At 34.7% G+C, this 19,337-nt stretch overlaps 1 protein-coding gene across 4 annotated transcripts in view; it reads right to left on the reverse strand.

Annotated features, from left to right (window-relative positions):
• The window catches only part of Skap2 (src kinase associated phosphoprotein 2), a 173,559-nt gene that overhangs the window by 122,544 nt on the left and 31,678 nt on the right, over positions 1 to 19,337 (reverse strand). Inside the window, exons 1-2 of one of the 4 annotated variants that reach the window (XM_074065175.1) lie at positions 5,580 to 5,669; positions 5,322 to 5,370 (exon numbers count right to left, since the gene is read on the reverse strand). The exons of 1 other annotated variant lie outside the window; for it this stretch is intronic. The gene's annotated coding sequence lies outside the window, so the exon portion shown is untranslated. Of the gene's footprint in view, positions 1 to 5,321; positions 5,371 to 5,557; positions 5,670 to 19,337 lie in introns of those variants that run through there. 2 more of the 4 variants (XM_074065177.1, XM_074065176.1) reach the window with 2 other exon arrangements.

A 19,337-nucleotide genomic window follows, 5' to 3' on the forward strand; every position in this document is an offset into this window, starting at 1 on the left:
TTATATGGATACCTTGCTAACATTTTAACTACCTTTCCCATGACCTAATAATTCTTCCTAATATCCTTATAATTTCAGTAGTTTTATTTATCCTTTCAAAGTTGTGTCTCCAGCACTTATAGTGAGAATACCTGAACACAGCAAGTATGCACTAAATATTTGTTGAATTAATAAATGCCAAAATTATACTCTCAACATGAAAACTACTATGCCAAATTTATAGATTCCCAATGAGACTCAAGAAGGAGTTTCTAAGATGAATTTATATGAGTTTATCTGTATTTTTCATTTAAAATGGCATTGAAAACAGAAACTAGATAATTGAGTTGTTAGGCACTATCTCTCTATGTATTATAGTTTATATTACATATTCATTAGCTATTATTTTTCTGGTTCTTGGATTTGAACTCATGGCCTTGCAATTGTGAGGCAGGTGCTCTACCACTTGAGCCAAGTCCCCAACTCTTATTTTTGCTTCGGATAGGGTCTCTCACTTTTTTTGGGGTCTGCCTCAGATCCCAGTCCTCCTATCTATGCCTCCTGTGTGGCCCCCATTAGCTTTCATTCTGCCATTTTTAATATACAAAGCCACAGAAAGGAACCATGCTTATTTTATGTTTCCTTAACAGGATAATCATTAATTCTTCTCAGTATCCTTACCTTCTTGGGAGCATTTTCCTCAAGATGTCCATTCTAGCTTTCCTTAATATTTCTCTTAATTTACCTGAAATTTCTGTTACTTTAAAAAAAAATTATATTGCCAGGCACTGGTGGCTCATGCCTGTAATCCTAGCTACTCAGCAGGCAGAAATCAGGTTTGTAGTTCAAAGCCAGCCTGGGTAAATAGTTCATGAGACCCTACCTCAAAAATATCCAGCACCAAAAGGACTAGCAGAATGGCTCAAGCGGTAGAGCACCTGCCTAACAAGTATGAAACCCTGAGTTCAAACCCTAGCACCACACACACACAAAAAATTATATTAAACAGGTGCCAGTGACTCACGCCTATATTCCTATCTACTTGGAACACTGAGAACAGAAGGATAACAGTTCCACAGTTCAAGGCCAGCCCCACAAAAACATTTATAAGACTCATCTCAATGGAAAACAATTAGTCTCAGCAACAGTGGGAAGAATAAAATAGGAGAATCGCAGTCCAGGCCAGCCTGGGCAAAAAGCGAGACCCCAACTCCAAAATAACCAGAGCAAAAAGGGCTAGAGGCGTGTTTCAAGCAGTGCAGCGCCTGCCTAGTAAGTGTGAAGCCCTGAGTTCAAACTCCAACTGCTAAAAAAAAAATTGTACTAAAACAAAATGTCTATTACAAAAGCACTATTTTATATATCAATCATATAGTATTCTACCCTTATTAAACACTACTAGCTATAAATTATAATTAATTGGAATGTGAACAATGCTAGACATTAGAAAAAGAATTAGTTACTGCAATGACAAAAGAACATCCTTACAAGATATCTGCCGCAGGCCCCTGAACACACAATAGCACAACCTTTCACTTTAGTATTTTTGAGGCAAAAATAAAGTGCCATGTTAGAAAAGTAAACAACACAACAATAAGTGCTTATTATCTTACTCATTTGTTGTAAGTTATACTACACAGAATGTCATGAGGTTGCCACCACCTGTTCCCCAGGCATCTTGTACTTTTGGAGTACAAACTGATTTCTCTACTAATCCAAGCAAAATTATATTAAGAAATCTTCCATGAGAAAAATAAAAATCGTCTACTTCAAAAGCAGACACTACTAGTTTTGGAATGCTCCATCATACAGGTTACCATGATTTCCCTCCTTTAAGTACAACAATAACTGAGTGATTATAGCTTTATAATAAGTTCATTTCACTAATATCTACACCAAGTTATACATCCTCATAGCTATGCTTACAAAAAAAAAACAACAACATGAGAGTCCAATCATCTTAGGACTTTCTCATAGTCTTTAAAGAAAATAAAGATGTGGTATGAGGCAATCACCCTTTACTAACTGGAATCAGAAAGCTGAAGTTTAGGATGTAGTGTTAGGGAAGCACACTACTCTGTCATAGAAATAAGAGTCAAGACTCTGGTTTGAATTCTAGCCTTCACATTTCCTAGCTGTGTGAAAACCCTAAATCGCAGATTCTTAATCAACAAAATTATAGAATACTTTCTATATCAGGATGTTATGGATTAGTGATAATACACAAGAAATACCTAGCTTGGTACCTGGTAGATTAAAGTCCAAAAATGGTACTAGAAATGGTAATAACATTAATTAGATACATGACCTTGAGAAGCCACTTAACTATTCTATGGCTGAAGTGTTCACCTATAAGATGACGAAGTGTCCTACTAAATGACTAAGTCCTTTATGGAACTAAAAAAGACAATTATCATACCCATGGTTAGATATCAAGAAACATGAATTCGACTTCTTCAAACTATCTAGACCTTAGTCTACCACCTATTAAATTAAAAAAAAAAAAAAACCAATTCCTTATTGTAAAGTATTTTCCAGATTCACCAAGAAAAATTGGATAGATCATCTCATTTGGATTTCAAATAACTCATGTTATAGGTATGATTGTCCTTATATCAATCTAACAAGGAAATGAACTTTAAAGAAGCCAAGTAGTTCAACAAACTAGGTATAGAAGAAGTACTGTGTACCTCAACACAGTAAAAGCCATTTATGAACAACAAGCTTGTAGTAACAAGATATTCAATCTCGAAAAAGTCTAAAGCATTTCCTGTAGGATGAAGAATAAGACAAGGATACCCATTCTCACCACTTCCAGTCAACATAGTAGTGGAAGTCCTAGCCAGAACAATTAGGCAAGAGAAAGAAATTAAAGACATCCAAATTGGAAAGGAAGAAGTTAAACTATTTCCAGATGACTGATGTTATATATGACAACCCTAAAGGACAACACTAAAAAACTGTTAAGACTAACAAAAAAAAATCAGTAAAGTTGAAAGAGAAAAATCAGTAGCATTTCTATACACTAACAATGAACTATCCCCACACACACACACAATCAGGAAAACAATCCCATTTACAATAGATATTAAAAAAAAAAAAAAAACAGGAATAAGTTTAACCATTTAAAACATTCACAGAAGAAGGAAGACACAAATAAATGGAAAAATATCCTGGTCACATGTGATAAAAGAATTAATATTTCAAAATGTCCATACTATCTGAAGTTTTCTACAGATTCAATGATATTCTTATCAAAATTCTATGAAATTTTTTTCATAGAAACAAAAAAACCTCTTAAAATTCATATGGAACCACAAAAGACCCTAAATACCCAAAGCAATCCTGTGAAAAAAGAACACCCAGAAACATCACACTACCTGATATGAAAATCTACTATAAAGCTACAGTAATCAAAACAGCAAGGTTTTGACATGAAAACAGAGATCAATGCAATAGCACAGAGATCTCAGCCATACATTTATAGTCAATTGATTTTTGACAAAGTTGCCAAGAAGACACATGGGTAAAGGACAATCTCTTCAATAAATGATGCTGGGAAAACTGAGTATCTACATGCAAAAGAATGAAATGAAACCCTCATCTCACACCATACACAAAAATCAACTGAAATGGATTAAAGAATTAAACATAAGACCTGTAACTGTAAAACTACTAAAAGAAGACATAGGAAAATGCTTCAAGACATTGGTCTAGGGAAAGATTTTTTCAATAGGACTTCAAAAGTATAGGCAACAAAATCAAAAATACACAAATGGGGCTTCATCAAATTAAAAGGCTTTTGTGCAGCAAAGGAAAAAATAACAGTAAAGAGAATCCTATAGGGGCTGGTAGAGTGGCTCATGTGATAGAGTGCCTGCCTAGCAAACATGAGACCCTGAGTTCAAACCCCAGCACTGGCAAAAAGAAAAAAAAAGAGAAGCCTATAAAATGGGAGAAAATATGTGCAAACCATAGAGCTGATAAGGGGTTAATATTCAAACTATATAAGGAACTCAGACAAATCAATAAGAACACAATAACCAGACTAAAATCTAGGTAAAAGACCTAAATTGACATTTCCCAAAAGAAGACATTTAAATGGCCAACAAGCATATGAAAAAATGTTCAACATCGCTAATCATCAGAGAAATGCAAATTAAAATCACAAGGAAACATCCCTCAAACCTCTTAGGATGGCTATTATCAAAAAGATGAAAGATAACAAGTATTGGCAAGGATGTGGAGAAGACAGAATCCTGGCACACTGTTGGTGGGAATGTTAAGTTTGTACAGGTAGCATGGAAAACTGAGCCAGGTGTGGTGGCACACACTTGTAAATACAGCACTCAGGAGGCCTTAGCTTCCTAAGTATCAAGAGTATCAAGAGTTTGAGGCCAGTCTGGGTTACAAAGCAAGTTCAAGGCCAACCTGAGGCAACATGGCAAGACCCTGTCTCAAAAAAAATTAAAAATAAAACTACCATATGCCCAAGAATACCACTACTGGGTATTTATCCAAAGTTATAAAATCAGCATGCTAAAAAGAAATCTGCACTCCTGTGTTTATTGCAGCACTATTCACAGTAGCTAAGATATGGAATCACTTAAGTGTCCATCAACAGATGAATGGATAAATAAAATGTGGTATATATACACAATTGAATACTACTCAACCTTAAAAAAGAAGAAATCCTGTCATTTGCAACAATACAATGAACCTAGAGGATATTATTAAATTAAATAAGTCAGGCACAGAAAGAGAAATACTGTATGATCTCACTTATATATGCAGTGCTAAAAAGTTGAACTTATAGAAACAGTAAAATGGTGGTTACCAGAAGCTGAGGGATAAAGGAGACCAAGGAGATGTTGATAAAAGGACACAAAATTTCAGTTAGACAGGAAGAATAAGTTTGAGACCTATTATACATCATGGTGGCTAGTTACTACATTGTATGCTTGAAAACTGCCAAGAGAGAAAAAAAAGAAAATTGCTAAAAGAATAGATTTTTAGTGTTTTCACCACAAAAAAAAAAGTATGGAAGTTAATACATATGTTAAATAGCTTGATTTAGCCATTCTCCAATGTAAACATATATGGAAACACCATGTTGTATACCATAAATATATACACTCTTCACTCCTCAGTTAAAATTTTTAACTAAAAAATAAGAGCAGCAGCAGCCAGGAAATTGGCTATGTCACAAAGCTAGTATCAAAGATTTCATCTCCTGTTTGTTAGTTTCCCAAACACATGATCCCAAATACTACAAGTCTGCAAGATAAGGTATTATTATTCTATAAGAGAAAAATAATAGACCTTGGAGAAAAAAAACATACCTAAATGTCTACCTCACCGCCTCACTTATTCACTGTGTGGCTTTGGCTTCTGAAAAATAAAACAATAATTCACTATGCATGCCACTGAAATGTATTCTGATTTATTTATCTATTGGTTTTACCTTACAAGCCTAAGGAAACCACCTGTGCACTGAAATTTCAGGTGAGCAGGTAACAAAATCCCACCCCTGCAACTCCACCACCTTGCTCCCTCCCTATTCTTATATTCTCCTTACCTAGAAAGAAAGCATGACAAACCTCTATTTGTTCCTGTTCCTCTTTTCTCCCCACCAAATGGACCTAGATGTAAAAACTTAAGTCCAAAAGGACATCACTTTGTACATTTCTTCTGCTGGAGGGAAGAAACCTAGTTAATAATAAAGTGGATTGTTCTACCTACCAGTGACAACTGTTATAATGTCCCACTTTAAAAAAACAAACAAAAAAACACTGCCTTTTGCTATGTACCCCAAAATAAGAATTTGTGAGGCTATTTAAAAAGGAGGAAAGGGCACTTAACAATAAATGCCAAGTAATGATATAAACAAATACAAGTAATTTTAATGCAGTAGATTAGGATTTTTAAATGCCATTTTTGCAACTATTTGCAAAAGAGTTTAGTAATTTAAAGAACATTTTCCTTATTACATCAAGTTACTATAATCTACCTTATAAATAAAATGTTAGCAAAAGCTATAATCCTAATTTATATAATATCAAACTCACATCCTAACTTTGGCAATTTACTTGCAGGCATGTTAATTTTTAAACAATTTAAAACCATTCTTAAAAGTAATTTCCATTTGCTCCTAGAGCTCCAATTTATTTTTAAAGGAACTATTTCAAATATGTTAACTGAAATTGCAAAGGGACAGCTGCTTGATACGATGAGCATTATTACAGCCTTGCAATATTGAATCATTCAGCCTCACTCCTCTTCCCTTTTTTGGACACTAGGTTGCTACTAAAGTGGCTATTTATTAGTGAGTAAATACAGTGATGGTCATATTATGCATCCTGATATACCCTAAGGTCCTTTTATTGGGAAATGAGAGTATTTGCCATATACACTTCATGTCTATATTAATGTCTGCACTTGCTTTAACTTTCCCTAAGTCCCAAAACACATTGCAAGATTTGCTAACTAGAAAACTCACACCAATGCACTTTTCTGTTGATTATTTCAAACTATGAAAACTCTCATATCTGTCATAAATCTTAGGAGACAAAAATAGAACAAACATCCCTTAAGTATGAAAAAAGCACCATCTGCTCTACATATAACATCATAGAACAATATCAAATATTAACTTATACTCATCTTACATATGCATGTTTATTTACCATTAATTATGTCAATAATTTATACAAAATAATGAATTTAAATTATGTATATTAAAATATACTGGCTCAACTAGTTTTTGTACTATTCCCTGAAAGTACAGTAGGTATATTTTTTCTAAAAACCAATGATCAAAAAATAATGCAAGATAAAATTAACATCATCTCTGGTCCTATTACTTTGTATACCACCGCCTTCCTTAAAAATCTTCAAACTCAAGTCCTAACTACATAACTTGAGTGAGAAAAGCCATAAAACCATGTTTAAAAAAACAAAACTGGTTTCTTTTTTTGTTCGTTTGTTTTTTGTTTCTTTCCAGTCCCGGTTTCCTAGGATCATAAAACTCCTTAGAATGTCCTTCCCAAATTTACCTTTACTTGGTTGTTTCTTAACCGTTGGGTTATACCACCTTTGTCTTCTACTAAGGCACATATTTTGCTCTGCATATTCATTCCTGAGAACTATGTTCCGAATGTCTATACCCACATGTATTCAGAATTCAAACTGTGACTTCTGATCTTACATAAAAACTAGTTCTTAAACGTGAAAAAGCCAAACAGAAACTCTACCAACATTGATTTTTTCTTTCAGTGGGATTAATGAAATTTTCCCTAGCATTAATTCTAGTTGGAAGGTACATACACTAGAGTCAGAGTTTATTTTCTATCATTGAACCTGCAAGGCAAAAAAAAAAAAAAAAAAAGTAACTGTACTCAATTGTATTCATGCTGTGCAATACTGCTTGCTAATTTGCTTATTTCAATTCAAATACATTGAGGTTAACATGCTTACATTATATATACATACATTTAATCGATATTTTTTCAGAAAATGGTATATGTAGTTAAATTTTTTTTAAGCCAACAACTACATAAATGGTTTTAAGCTTGCCTTGTATTAGAATGTCTTTTGTCTGTCAATCAACAATAAAGTATTATTCTACCATCACAAAAGGAAAACCTTTGGAGGCAGTAGAGGACTATGGGTTGTGCAAATGTGCAGTTGCTAAGAAGCAAATATGCCTCTCTTCTAATCAAATAGCCCAGCTCAGCAATGCCGCTGGCTTGGGGCAAGAAGCAAATTCCACCAGCCACAAACTTAGAAACAGTCTTGAATTATTTGTTGCTGACCGCTGGCTGAACCCTTCCTGATGAGCACCATCACCATTAGCCACTACTCAGTGTATTCCATCAACCAATGGCAACAGCAGCATGCTACAGCTCAGGCTACAAGAAATTGATCAAACAGGGTAATGAGACTATTTCTTCACCGAGGTTATTTTAAATGAATATAAATATTTTCTTTCTACATAATTTGCCACAGAAAGGTCACTGAACTCTCTGTGATTCCAAAGAAAAATGCTCTACTGTCCCTTTTACATATTTGAGTTAAGATAAAGCCAACAAACAATTCAGGGTATTTTTTTTATATTAGGGGCAAATTCTAATGAGCTGGCATTTGAGACAACAGAGTAGCTGTAATATTTAAACTTCACAATAAGTTATAGCTAAAAACTGATCAAATGATGCTACTCTATAAATACAAAAGTAACCATGGTTTACCAATTAAAAACATTTAGAAGACTGCATTTTTGCTTAAAGAAAGTGCAATTAATCTCTAATGTAGGTGATTGTGAGAACATGAATTATACTATGCCTTCTCAGCTCAAGTTATTAAAATCTGATATAATTGTTGTGAATTATTTAGTGAAGAATTCATTTTTCTATAGCCCACCTCCTCCTGCTAGAAAATAGAATAAAATGCATGTTAACTATCCTATTCCAGTTAGCACATGAATCATTTCACTGACACCTGATTTAGCTCTTCTTATAGAGTGACATTTATTGCTCCTTTTCTTTATATACATAAAACCAAAATATATATAAACAATTGGATTTTAACATCACATCACAACCAAACGACAGCATTTTAGCTGTATATTTTATCTAGCATTCTGAAATGCTCTGAAAGCTCCAGTGTGCAGTTGGTAATTTTCTAATACAGTGGCATTAAAATAATCCTAGTTAAATCACTGTTTATGAACTTCAAATATCCATATAACAGTAACAAAAAGGATTCAAAGTAAATGCTTCTAACTCATCAGTCTCCTGTCACTGTAAGACAACACAGATTACATAGCATCTAATTAAATTTTTAAACTCAGAAGAAACACTTTCATATGAATGAATACCTCTAAAAACTTTTTGAAAGACATGTCTGGGTATCTTGTTCTACTAAAAATAAACACAATCAAACATGATAAATACTTGTCAAAATTATCTGCTTTATATGCAGATTTTTTTAAGAGTTTAATTAAATGGATCAAATAACTTTTGCCTCCATAAAAATGCCTATATAATATGAAAAAATTGCTTAAGTTCATGCAGATATATGTTTAGCAGTTCTTTTTAATTACTGAAACTTAGACAAACTTTTCACAATTATTCTTTTACATTATTTATGGATGTTATTAGACATGACAGTAAAACCACCTCATCTACAAAATAAAACACAATACACAAACGATCATTTTAAAAGTAAAGCTGGATGTTAGAAGGTTTATCTGTTCCACTCATAGAGATTTCTAAATATTCATGATTAGGACACTATGGCAGTCATTAATATGATTTTAAATACACATTCAAATAACTTTAAAACAAATATACAGGCTTTCAATGAAAGAAAACCTCCACAATTAACTTTAAATTAATCTCTCTTGAAAGGAGAGCTGTATGAAGAACTAGACTGAATACAATATAGGGAACAGAATCTCATGGCTAACACCAAAATTTGTTTAGGTACATTCTATTCTTTTCACAATAAAATACTGTCATGCTCTCAGAAATGGCAAAAGAAGATTCTCTAAAAAATAATCGATAATTAGTTGAAAGAGAATTAGGATCAAATAGCAAGGAACATCCTATAAGCTATCTAACAATATGACAAATTCAGTTGCAACCACAAAGAACCAATATAACTTCTGGTGCCAAGGAGCCAGATGGTACTGCTGGAAAAAATTAAGTCCACAGATTGGCAGCTCGACCCTGTGATTATTGCCCAAGGGAGGACAAAGTGGAAGAAGAGCGGGAGGTTCAGTATGATGGGGATAAATCAATTACCACCAACTCACTACATCCTTCCTATGAAACCCTAATAACACATTCTAAATATCATGCCAGTGAATTTTTCAAGTTTTAAATAGTCCCAACATTAGTTGGGAATGGCAAAATAATATTTAGTAAAAAGTAGAACATAATCTCAGTTTTTCATCATGGTCCCTAGCAAAGTACATTGATAACTTAACCCAACCACATAAGATCCACATGCAACAAATACTAAAGCATTTTTTGCAGAGCTCTGTTGGGGGTGGGGGAAGCTATGGTGTGTGTGGGGGGGGGGTCTATTTATTTTCCTTTTGCTTTGTATTCAATGACAGCATTTGTTTAAATGCTGTATATTTTTCAAAAGGAGAATTATGGCTAGATAAAGGTTACACAAGATAGTCTCATGACTAAATAATTGACTTGTATGCTTTTTTTAAAAAAGTACTTCATTCATGTTTTTGTTCACAAAGCATTTCCAATTTTGTAAATATCTAAAGAATACTAAAGAAAGCATCTCAAGACATGTTCAAAGTCAAATCTATGGTAAAGATTGCACACATTGTTAATTTATGCAATTATGAGAAATTTCGTATCTGGTTTAGTCACACATTTGAAATGTAAAATGGCTGTATTTTCAGCAGTGACTGAGGAAATTTTTTTGTTTCTTTTATTACCACCTTCCCTGGCCTACTATCACTTATAAATATATACTGCTGTTTTACATTACTCTAGTTTTAGTAGTCAGATATTAAGATAAGAAAATTAAGACTTTAAGATATTAAAGATAGAAAATTCACACTGCTCATTTTTTAAATCCTAAAAATATATAATTTTACAACATAAATGTGTGGTGATGCACTTAATATATTAGTAATTACATTGACAGATGACCTTTGGATTTTGTTTCAAAGACCAATCAGTGACAGATCAAAATAGGTTTTATCAATAAACAAATTTTATAAGGCAAAAACTTTTTATGGTTAATTAGTTTTTAAGTACAAAAGCAAGACCCGAATTTATAAGGCTTCTAGAAAAATATCAGTCAAATCACAGGTATACACTATTTTGATCAATATACACTGAAACCTTTAATACATTTTTTAGCATGTTACACACAGAAGGAAAGGACATGCATTTCTAACATGAGTTATTCAATGCTCTATCTGAATCCCTGTTGTCGGTACTGATAGCCACACTGATGGAAAAATTGATCTGAGAGAGGAAGGCATTACCTAACCCATCCCCAACTAACTTTTCCTTATCTGACAAAACTGTATATGTACACTTCAATTAGTTTGCATAAAAACAATACAAATTTTAAAGGACATCAGCCCTTCAACTTCTTAAAATATATTCCTCCATAATTTTGGAATAAATAGCTGTTCAACCTTTATATTCTGGACTAAATAACAAACTAGCAATGTTTGTATAGTCTCAGAAGAATATAGGCTATTCACAGAAATATGTGTATTCATGTACTTCAGTAGGTTTCTATATCCATAAAGACTCATAAAAATACATTAAAACATGGATGAAAATCAGATACAAGAGAAAGTGTAGAGGATTTAAAGTAACATTTGTTCAATACCTGGCACCACAAAAAAAAAGTAGTATCAACAGGGAAGAAATATTCATGACAACAGCCATCTTATTAAAGCTCAATGAGTAGCAAAACATAGCAAGAAAAAATATATTGGAGAAAAATTATAAACTAGAGGAGTTACTATTATACAAAACCCAAATACTGTGCATATACAGAAAAATGTTTATCTCTCATACATGTTTATCACCCAAAGGAAAACTTTTCAGATATCAGTATTAGAAATCCAGTTGATAAAATTAAGGCAACAACATGAAGACTTTAATTTTATTCAATTATTGTATAGTCATAAGATAGGTGTCTTTCTATTAATAAATATTTAAGAACTTGATTTTTAAAATAAGGACTGACTGTCACAAAAAATAACTCTTATAAAACAGGATCCAGGAGTCTCTACTCCCATTCCCTGCATGGGGGCAGGAAATGTTTCTCTTTTTTCCCACTTCTCCCTATTTTTATCTTGTTATACTAAATTTCTTTCCTAATAAACTTTATTATTATTTTTACTTAAAAAATAAAACAGGACTCATTAAGATTGGGGGCATAACTCAAGAGATAGAACATTTGCCTAGAAAGCAGTACAATCCCCAATACAAAAAATACAAAAAAAAAAGGATCAACTAACAAGTTCTCTTAAAAGTTACCTCCTGGCACATTTAAAATGTAACATGATTTATAAAACCTTGTCTCAACATAACTGCGTAGTCACCATGTGCCTTGGTTTTTGGTCATAAAGAATAGAAACAAAGAATAGAAACAGCCACCAAAGAATGGAACCATTATGAATTTCAAGATCTGCCACAATATTATCCCATTGGTATCTTTCTAACAAAATAAAGCAGTTAATGACTCTCAGGCTTAAGTCTCACAGGAAGCTAAATATAATTCATCCAAATAAAAAAGATCTCTGAAATTTAACACTAATGTGACATGTATGAACTACCACATGGAAGTGTCTACCATATTTAAAATAAAAAATGTTCAATATTAAATTATAAAAACAACTGTAGCATTATCAGCTCATCTTTTAGTTACTTACCTTATGATGTGACTAAACGTAATACTGTCCAATGTAACTTTAACTGCCCATGTTCAAATATGGGCAAAAATTCCAGAGAAAATATACACTAAAGTCAAGTTAAATATTCAATCCTTTGGTCATCCTGTGACATCATAACAGCCAACAACTAACACTGGACATGTCCTATGTGCCAGGCACTTATCCTTACTATAATCTTAGCAGACACTATAATTATCACTAGTTTTATAAATTAAGATACTAAGGCTTATAGAGAAATTAATTTTCCAAAGTCAAACCAGGATTAAACCAAGGTATTTATGATACAATAATATATGTACTTAACTGTAACAGTACAATTTTTCCTGGAACTCATGACATACAAAGTTTACACTCTTAAAAACCCTTGAAAATATAGTATACAATTCCTAGACATATATCTAGTCTACCTTAAATACTGCTTAATATTATTTAAACTGCTAGGACAAAGCACAGTAATGTACCATGATGCCTGAATTACAAAGAAGAAAATAATTAGACAATAAAAGCAAAGAGAAAAGCCTAAGATCAGACCAGCATTCAAATGGATGCCAAAAGCTACAGGATGAAATGTATCCCTATGACTACATAATCATACTAAGCGAAAGTAATTAGTGGCTTCTAAAATTCTGTAAATTAGGATCATATGTTTAGAAACAAAAGCAGCAATTCTCCTGGTTCACCTGTGAGAAAAGTTGGGGCAGAGGTCTCTATTCTGAACATCTTAGTCCATCTCCTTCTACAATCTCTGGCAAGTCTTATCTTTCTGATGACATTCAACATGTTTAGGCAAATAAATCTGTGCTTCTCTATCTCTGTGTCCCATATCTTAGACTCCTTCTCAAATAGCTTTGACTAGTTTTCTTAAAATTCTTTCAAGTTCAACAAGACTTGATCTCTCTTTTCTACTTTCCCACTTTCTTCACAGATGGTATCACTTCCTCAAGAAAATAACCGCAGAATCAGGGTTCATCCTAAGCACAGTCATAAGTCCATCATTGATCCTTCTCTGAGTTCCTCTAGGTAACTTACTCTCCCTTATCCCTACTCATCAATGAACCTCCAGCTGGGTCCTTCTCGGGGCTGTGCTGGAGTAAAATAAAGGGTCATATAGGGAATATTCTAGACATTATGAGACATATAGTCTGTCACAACTACAGCTATGCATCACTTAATGATATAGATACATTTTGAAAAATGCACAGTTATGCAATTTAATTATTCTGCAAGCATAAGGTGTACTTACGCTTTACATGCATGCATGTACTTATCATGCATATAAAATATACCTACAATATCACGAGGCAATATAATCCTATAGGACTGCCATCATATATGGCCCATCATTTACCAAAACATCACTATGTGAGTGCATGACTATACTTACTACTGCTGTTATAACATAAAAGCAGCCAGACAATTCATAAGCAAGTGGGCATAGCTGTGTTACCAATAAAAAAAAAATTATCTTAAAAAAATAGCAGCAGGGCTGAAGTGGTAGGACACTTGCCTAGCAAGTGTGAAGCCTTGAGTTCTTGATATAAATAAAAGTGAAAGTTGGTATTAAGTCCTTAAAAGGAAAATTCTCACATAGACCTCTGATTACTTGGCATGCTTTGCTAGGTATCACAAAAAAAAAAAAAAAAAAAAAAAAGCAGCAGGCCAGATTACCCCATGGTCCATAGATTACCAACCACCTGATCTAGACTGTTACTTTGTCCCATAGAAAATGACTCATCCTAAACTCTGTCTTAGCCTTATGCTACATCTATGTTAATGTCTCTTTTAAGAAAGAACTCAAAAACATTGTTAAATATACCTTTAAGAGTTTTATTTACTACAAAGCCCTCAAGACATATTTTTGAGCCTCCTTTAAAGAACTTTCACTAGATATTAGTGTTACGTGCTGGTGTCGAGGGTCCTTGCCTTCACAGGCCAGAGAACTGGCTCATGAGGCAGCTGAATGATGAGCCAAAGCTGGTATATAAAGTAGGATTTATTAGAGAGAAAGGAAAGGCTACAGCTAAGGTACTGCAGCAGAGCCCGGAAGCTGGTGGCTCGCTGCACAGGTGAAGGCTGGGGTTTTATGGACGTCCTAACTCTGGGTTAGGTGGATTTTTCTCATTGGCCATGGATTCGTGGGCTTTCTCAGGTGAACTGATTTGGTTTGCACCTTTATTGGGGGAGGGGAAACAATCTTGAGAGCATTTTGCTCATCAGCCCTGTGGCAGATCTGTATCTCTCCTTTAGGATGCAGGAATGCAGGCCTCCATCTCCTCAGGATGCAGGAATGATATTGCTCTCCATGGGGGATGGGATACTCACTCATCTGCCTTAGGTCTCCAGACCCAACACTAGTACTACTAAGAACTAAAGGGCTTTATTTCTCTTGAGTACCTGATTTACTTTTATATTTAGAACACGATAAATCTTACACCTGATCGGTTTCTCCCTCTTTGCACAGGCTGATAGAAAGCTCAGAGTCAAATAAGGAGTTGATCTGTAACAAAATGCAAGAGTGTTCATGGTATGCATATGAGATATAAATATTAATCTCAGCTTTAGTTTAGCTTTCCTAGCTATTCTCCTTCTCCCTGTCCTAGATTTCTTTATTACTTTTCCCCCAGGTACTAGGGTTTGAATTCAGGTTTCACATCTGCAGGCACTCTACCACTTGAACCACACCTGGTTATTTTAGAGATAAGACTTCACTTGGCCTGGATCCAGATGTTCCTATTTTATGTTCCCCCTATACCTGGGATGACAGGCACATGCTGCCACACCCAGCTTTTTGGGGGTTGAGATGAGGTCTCACTAACTTTTCTTTTGCCCAGGCTAGCCTGGAACTGTGATCCTTCTGATCTCATGTAGTTTAGGACTAAAGGCACACACCACCACACCCAGCTATTGATTGAGATGGGGGGGGTCTCTAAAACTTTTTGCCCAGGCTGGCCTCAAACCACAATCCTCCCAATCTCAATCTTGCAAGTAGTTAGGATTGCAAGTGCCCAACTCCTAAATTCATTTTTTAGCTGTGGTATAATGTATGTATCTTTATAAGCTGCTTCAGTTGATTTTTATAAAAAATAGAAATTAGAAAAATAATAAAAAGAAAAAGCTGACTTATTCAAGACAGTAAATTCAAACAATCTAAAATCTAACTTTTATTTATCTCTAATCTATACAATTTTACCTTTTCATATCAGTGCCAAAAAGTAAAAATAATTGGTTTGTTTTACCTATTTACTCTGCTAAAAAGACAACCAAATAGCAATTTAAATAAGGAAAAAGAAAACAAGTTTCACTAACTTGAAAAGAAGCCCTTAATAAAACGCTGGGAGTGTCACTCAGTGGTTGAGTATTTGTCTTATGTGTGGAAGCCCTGGCTTCCATCCCTGGCACCACCAAAATAATAAGTAAATAAATAAATAAGCAAAATTAATCAGTCTAGACAATTAGGCTCAACTTTTTTTTTTGCTTCCAGCTCTCCTATCTAGAAATTAATTCAAAATTTAGCATGTTTAATAATTGTTTTAGCCCATTTGTTTTACTCTCCTCTGATGAATTTGAAAAGCCCACTGCTGACTGTGTATCTAAGAGTCTCTCTACCTCAGTACATATAAGTTTATCATACTTCAAATACCCTACCTTGCAATAGATCTGCTGCTGCCTGTTCTAACGCACTGCTTCTTTCTTTAAGAGCATCTCAATTTTCTTTCAGAAAAATGGCACTTCCCTCTACCTCCCTATGGTTCAGGTGGGCTGACTGCTCCCTCTCCCACACTCTTTTTAGGCACTGACCCAGTCTTGACCAACTTGACAACACACACAGAAGCATACCCCCCACATGCATTAGGGATTGACTTGAAATAAGCACATAAGCCAAGCCAAGAACTGCTGCTGCAACTATTAAGAGGTCTGTCTTTCCATGGGGTTGTTAAACTGGTAGAAAATAATCCAGAAGCTGTGGGTGGCTGCTGGTGGCCACCTTTGCCTCAGCAATCCTATGTGTACAATCTCTTATGGGAAAGCTGAACCTCAGGATGCAGGTCAATACTCACTGCAGTTTGAGCACCTACCTGCATGTAGGTAAGCAGGAAGCAAGATGCCAACTCCTTCCTTCTCTCCCCTCTCCCCTTTCTGCTTTTTGCCCAAACCAGTTTGAGCTGGGTTGTTTTTGTTGTTGTTTTACCCCATGCACTCAGAGTCCTGACCAAAACATCCTGTGACCAGGCTGTTTCCCAAATCTGAAAGACAATCACCTCACATTCCACACATCAGAAACCTTATTCCCCCAGACCTGGCTCAAATTCCCTCTCCTATCCAGTCTATCTTCATTCCAATCACAATTATTGTCTTCTTTCTCCTTCTATATTTCTTGTTGCAGTGACTGTACTCATCTGCCTTAAATTAGAGTTGATATTTACACCTCTCTCTCCTAATCTATCAATCAATAAAGTCTCTAAAGGCAGTACTGTAGCTTATTATTTTATTATCTTATTATTTTATTCCCCAATCTAACATAATAGTAAAATCTATTGAATTAAACTTTTATTCCATCTAGCACTCTGTCTAAAACATATAACACTGTTACCCCTTCTTACTACTTATATTTAAAAAAAAAAAAATTCCTCGCCTCCTCTAAGAAATGCTTTCTTTTAGCAAAGAAATCCTATTCTAAGCATATTAGAGGCTTATAGTGTACATATATTCCAGGACATAGATCCCAGGATACCAATACCAACACAAGTCCTAGTCAATGGAAGAAATATATGTGTATTTCTTTTCCCCACAGTAAGACATTTTACTATTTCTTGATAAGAAAATCTTATTTTTATTAACCTCCTTTAGTGTTAAAGAAAGTGATGAGCACAGCTCACAGGTGGTACTGAAGCATGAGGGATGCTTTTGGAGCCATTTACACAAAATGATGCAGAAGCACACCTCTGAGATGAAATTACTTTTCTGACAGTCTAAGTATGGCATTATTTGCTGCTTCTTTTTAGACATGAAAAAGAATTAGATGACATACAAATTCTACCACCCTTTTCTCTAGATATTCCAAATGAAAACATTGAGGATGCCCCATACTTGACTTTCATATGAAAATGTAAATATCTGATCATGACATTGGAACCTGAAAATATATTTGATAAGAAATGTGGGATTAGAATCCCTAAGATTTCTCCATAGTGAAGGTAAACCTAATATTTAATTTACAACATGATTATGACTACAGAGGAAGACTCAGAGAAAGCTATAGGACTCAAAAAAAAAAAAAAAACAGAAATCATAAGATAATAGTTGTGGGACTATCATAGTAATTCTCTCTGGCCTGAGATCAATGCCTCTATGTATGGTAGAAGGGCCAATTTCATCCACCCCACCCATCTCAAGACATCACAAAGAAATGCTTTTGGAAAACAAACATAAAACAAAACAAACAACATGGGCTCGAAATACATTGTATGATATGAAAAAATCATAATGAAACCCACTTTTAAAAAGCAATAAACATGAATTACTAGGAAGAAATGAATACATAGTTGGCAAAGCAGAAATGCCAACTGCTATAAATATTTCTCACTACTTCCTCTCAGCTTTTGTACTTAGGTTGTCTCATGCAGACCAGTAACAAATAGATCATAGATCAGGCCCAGTCTTCAGACCACTGCTTGAATAGTGCTGCTTAGATAATTCACAGGACTTTTTTATGTCTCGGTTGCCTTATCTGGCAAGCTTGCTAAGTTCAATGACTGACACACAGTAGGGGAAAGGTCCTTTGAATACAAAGGAGAAGAGACCAATGCAAAGAGACAAACTACTTTCTTTTTGAACACTAAAGACAATAACCATTTTTTGAAAACCAAGGTTCCAGTACCCCTTAGATATGACTACTATAACTATGCACTCACAAAGCCTAACCCAGAAAAACCAAAAAGATAACAAAATAATCTACTTGGACTATTGTTCCAAGAAAAACTTTGTTAAAGTAAACTAAATGTGAAAGAGCCACATGATCACGTTGATGTCAGTACTATAGCAAACATTACTGCATTTACATGTCAAAGGCAGGAATGGTATTGCAGGAAATGAGAGTAGTGATACCATATGCACATGAGAAAGCAAGAATTCTCCCTTTAGACTGTGACACAAGTTACTCCAGAGGCACCTGCACACTCACGTTTATTGCAGCGATATTCACAATAACCAAGTTATGGAAACAGCCAAGATGCCCTACCACTGACGAATGGATCAAGAAAATGTAATATCTATACACAATGGAATTTTATGCAGCCATGAAGAAGAACGAAATGTTATCATTCACTGGTAAATAGATGGAATTGGAGAACATTATTCTGAGTGAGGTTAGCCTGGCCCAAAAGACCAAAAATCGTATGTTCTCCCTCATATGTGGACATTAGATCAAGGGCAAACACAACAAGGGGACTGGACTTTGATCACATGATAAAAGCGAGAGCACACAAGGGAGGGGTGAGGATAGTTAAGACACCTAAAAAATTAGCTAGCATTCGTTGCCCTTAACGCAGAGAAACTAAAGCAGATACATTAAAAGCAACTGAGGCCAATAGGAAAAGGGGACCAGGAACTAGAGAAAAGGTTAGATCAAAAAGAATTAACCTAGAAGGTAACACACATGCACAGGAATTAACGTGACTCAACTCCCTGTATAGCTATCCTTATCTCAACCAGCAAAAACCCTTGTTCCTTCCTTTCATGGCTTATACTCTCTCTACAACAAAATTAGAAATAAAGGCAAAATAGTTTCTGCTGGGTATTGAGGGGGTGGAGGGGGAGGGAGGGGGCGGAGTAGGTGGTAAGGGAGGGGGTGAGGGCAGGGGGGAGAAATGACCCAAGCCTTGTATGCACATATGAATAATAAAATAAAAAA

Source organism: Castor canadensis, chromosome 2 (assembly GCF_047511655.1).
Source record: "Castor canadensis chromosome 2, mCasCan1.hap1v2, whole genome shotgun sequence".
NCBI lineage: Eukaryota > Metazoa > Chordata > Mammalia > Rodentia > Castoridae > Castor > Castor canadensis.